The following is a 4,300-nucleotide window of genomic DNA, read 5'->3' as shown; positions in this document are numbered from 1 at the left end:
TGAAAAGCAACGCGATCAAAAGCTACACAAAGCAAAAGCGCTGTTACGTGAGTTTGTCTATTATATAAAAACACACATCCGCCTCAATTGCTCAAAAAAATTCGGCTATAATGGAGATGGCTATCGGCGAAATAGGAGACGCCCAGACGATGAAGGTCCTCTGGGAGAGCCTCAAGAATAACTCCTCCCTCCTTAAACTCACCTATGTCGCCGGCCTTGGCGGCCTCGTCATATCCAGCGCCCTCCTCTACATCGGAAGGACTTCCCCTCTGTTGATCACAACACAATCCTTATTGTCGGTGCCACCTTTGGCGGCATCTGCAGCGACCGCTTTGGCCACAAAAAGGCCATCATTTTCGCTGATGTCCTCTTTCTCATCAGCACCCTCATGATTCATCACGGCTGCTGCTCTTGCACCGTGGATGCTCATCATCGGCCGTGTCCTTGTCGGCGTCGGCATCGCGTCCATTGCCTCTCCTCTTTACATAGCAGAAGCCTCCCCCTCTAAATACAGAGGGGCCCTTGTGAGCACCGTCTTCTTCATAACGAGGGGCCAGTTCCTGTCATATGCTATCAATGCAGGCCTTACACAGGTGCCTGGAACATGGCGATGGATGCTTGGTATTGCTAAAGCACCAGCTGTGCCCGAGTCCCCACGATGGCTGTATTGCCAGAGCCATGTGGCATATAGGATATTGCAGCGCATTTACCCGGAGGATGAGCTGAAGAGTGAGATGGACGAATTGAAGAATGGGGTTGAGTTGGAGAAGCTGATGAATGGAAATGCGAATGAGGGCGATCCATCGAAATGCAGCGCAAGCGGTGCAGCCGCAGAGACGTGGTGGATGAGGACATTTCAGCATGTGCGTGCGGTGACAAGCGAGCTGCTGATGACGAAGGAATTGCAGCAGAGACCAAGGGGCTCACCTTTGAGCAAGTCGAGAACATGTGGCGCCACCGCGCTGGCAAGGAAGAGAGAGTCGATTCTTTGCAGGCCCGTGGAAAAATGATCTTGAGAGTATACCTTGAAAGCCTTGCTAGTGGAAGTCATCAATGGGCATGTTAAGATACATATACACACACACAAAACATACAAATCCAAGTACAATTGTGTGTGAGTGAGACACCATTTTCTAACCCCAATTATCAATTACTATAATTTTCCCATCAGGGCTTTTGAACCACACGATTTACAGTCTTTCACTTGTCCGGATTAGTTTGTCTTTCTGGTGGTATTTGGTGTCTTATAGGAAAAATTTGCAAGTCAACATAAAAATTCAAAACAATCATGAGGTCATGCTTTGATGTAAAAGCAACTTGATTTTCTTGCTTTTTGGTGTGATTTTCCAATCTTTGATCATAATGGTAAGATACCCTGCAGCTCACAATCGAAGGAGCTCTTCGACTTGGAAGTTGCAAGTTATTAGAAGGCATTCTAAGTCACAACGCTTGAATAAGGAATTTTAGTGGACTCCAGACTCCAGAGATGTGCATGTGTAACATATGTGTTCGTGCATCCGTGCATACAAGCGCATACAGAGTAATGGGTGTGCCATTGTTTTGAAGAAGGGGGGATAACACTCAACATATTGTGTGCCATTACTCTGGGTCGATTTTACTCGAAAGGCAAACAGAGTGTTCTGCATGACAAGAGACATGAGTCACCCTACCATCTCCACCTACATTACTTGAAAGCTCAGATTTTTGTATTGACTTGCTTGGTCTGCAGCTTGAGACTCGAATTGAAGGAAGAGAGAGAGAGAGAGAGAGAATAGGAAAAATCCCAAGAATGCAATTTCCATAGATTAATCCCATGAAACCAAATGGATGTGTTCTATTGTTTCAAATTCAAGACCTTGTGCTGTGTGTGTGTGTGTGTGTGTGAGAGAGAGAGAGAGAGAGAGAGAGAGAGAGAGAGAGAGAGAGAGAGACCTCAAAGATCCATCCGATGAATCTTGAACTCGAGACCTTGTCCTCAAGAAAGAGATGGGAAAACCAATCTATTGGGCTAGCATGCCATTACCAAGCTCACTGGAAATTCAAAAATCTTGGTTAGAGATCATAATTTGAACTATTGATGCCAAGGAACACTCGCTAGGTTTAACTTTGTGACTAAAATGTTAAGGTTTTTTATTTTATTTTATAGAATTGCCCTGGCCCCTAAGCAACCATTTCAACAAGAGTTGAATTCTTCGAATTTGATATATATTTAATCTGTAAAATGGTTCCCCAAAGGTACCGATTTTCCGGTTGACAAGGCTAGCCCATATACTCCAGGGGTCTCACAATTGGCTTCTACATCACAGCTGGCACCTTGCTCCACATCGACCAATCAATTCCAAAGGAATACCTAATCCACCCAACCAGGCTCATTGAAGCTTTTTTGCTGTCTGCTGCTGCTGTGGGACTGAAACAGGCTTTGCATGGCAACAAGAAAGATTCCTCCTGATTATGGTACATTCAATATGCTCCAGTACTAACCTAGATGAACCCAAGATAAGCCCAAAAGCACCTATAAAGGAAAGACAGACTCATAGTAGTCACCCATAAGACTATATAACCATCAGCTTCATCAAGCATATTGTAGCACATTAAGAGACAGAAGTTATCCCTTGAGCTTTTCTCCTATTCCTACCACAAAGATTTGCTCATATCCTAACTAGTTGCAACGAGTGTGAGATACACAATGATGATCTCTTGAACTTGTTCCTCCTTAGTCCCGTTGGGACATTCACTCCAGTTCTAGAATCTACTACCTGATCGGGTAGTTGGTGGTTGGCATAAGGGGCAAGAAACGGTGCGTACACTTGGCTGGTGACCTAGATGTTGGCGGCAAGGTTGTTAACGTTCGACATACAGGACAACTTGTACGTTTTGTTCTATACCATGAACTAGTACGATTTATTCCAGATTCATTCGATAGTTTTCAGGCCAACATTGGGGCCTCTCATGACTGGCCAAAATGTCCATTTTTGCACAATTGTGGTCTGCAGTTTTGGCCTTCTACCATGTGTTTGGGCTCTAGCCTTTTCATCCCTTCATCCAGTAAGCTCTTTTCTCTCATGTTTATTCTAGGCTAAAATAACAAGTCTCCTATGTTTTATTGTACGTTATGATTTTTGTAGTTTGATTAGTACTGCACGACTTGTACTGATGGTATGTGACCGTACATGTCAACCCTGGTTGGTAGAGGATCACCGATGACATTAAAAGGCTAAAAGGCCATGGGGTCTTTACTGATCCTAGGTCATGGATCATCATTGAGGCAGAGCAAGTGAGGATCTTGAGGCGCTTCGATGGCTACATGCCATCCAGAGATGTATTTTCCTACTTAACGGAGACTTCACCTTGGTAGACGCATGCTCTAGCCAGATATCCATGTAGGTTTTCTTGACCCTAATGGAAAAACAGAGTCCCAATGTACTAAAACTGCCCAGGCAAAAGTAAACTAGACCTTTCTTTTTGGTGGTTGATTCACTCCCTCCCGCTTGTTGCTATACTTTTAGTAAATTGCCTCTTCCCAGTTCGCATCAGCCCTAGCGGCTTTTCTTGTGGTGCTACATCAGGTTGGTTAGTTTGCCACCCCTTCCAACATATTGCATTATCTGTTTTCTTGAGGTGACTAGTCAGGGTCAAGGGCAAAAAAGGCAAAGGTTCATTGCATGTTTCTCAACTTACTCTGCAGATATGCCAACTGTACAAGTTAGTGAGTTGGCTCACTATGGTTGCATAGCCCTGCACATGAGCATGCGGAATTTCTGGCTGCTGAGATCGCGCAGATCCATGGCTGCGGGGAAAAATTATGTGCAGGAATGACAGCCGATTGCACGGTGCAGATTGCCCGCCCCCCAATCCCCCACTTTGATGGATTAAAGGGCTTAAACAAAAGATGGGTTGGCATTGCTTGACAACACTTTGAGGAGCAGCACTTCCATGAAAACTTTCATCTCACACCCAGCTAAGTGAATGCATGAAATCCATGTGTTCCCATTCATACAAACAACACCAACACCACAGAACCTTGTGAGGAGTGTGAAATAAGTGTAGTCTTCTTAAAGATGGAAGGAGAGGCAGGAAGGAAAGGTACAGCAGGGAGGGCCAATCTGTGAAGGGGAGGTGATGAGAGTGGGGATGAGGGTGCACCCTGTAGCAGAAAACCCTTCCTAGCCATCTGCTTGCTCACAGGCTTGGCTAGCCCACCCTGCCAGAGTGGACAGAAAGTTTCTCCAATCCATTGAGGCAACTGCTCGGCCCTCATCAATAAAAAGATGCAAAGCATGCTACAACATGCAACCCCAGA

General features: G+C 45.2%; 1 pseudogene; it reads left to right on the top strand.

Annotated features, from left to right (window-relative positions):
* Window positions 1-211: 211 nt before the first annotated feature.
* LOC147431804 (inositol transporter 4-like) lies at window positions 212-3,796 on the top strand (annotated as a pseudogene).
* Window positions 3,797-4,300: the final 504 nt, after the last annotated feature.

This window comes from Adiantum capillus-veneris, chromosome 21 (assembly GCF_014529385.1).
Source record: "Adiantum capillus-veneris isolate H3 chromosome 21, ASM1452938v2, whole genome shotgun sequence".
Lineage (NCBI taxonomy): Eukaryota > Viridiplantae > Streptophyta > Polypodiopsida > Polypodiales > Pteridaceae > Adiantum > Adiantum capillus-veneris.
Note: the sequence above shows the minus strand (reverse complement) of the source record. Positions and strands in the feature narration are given on the sequence as shown.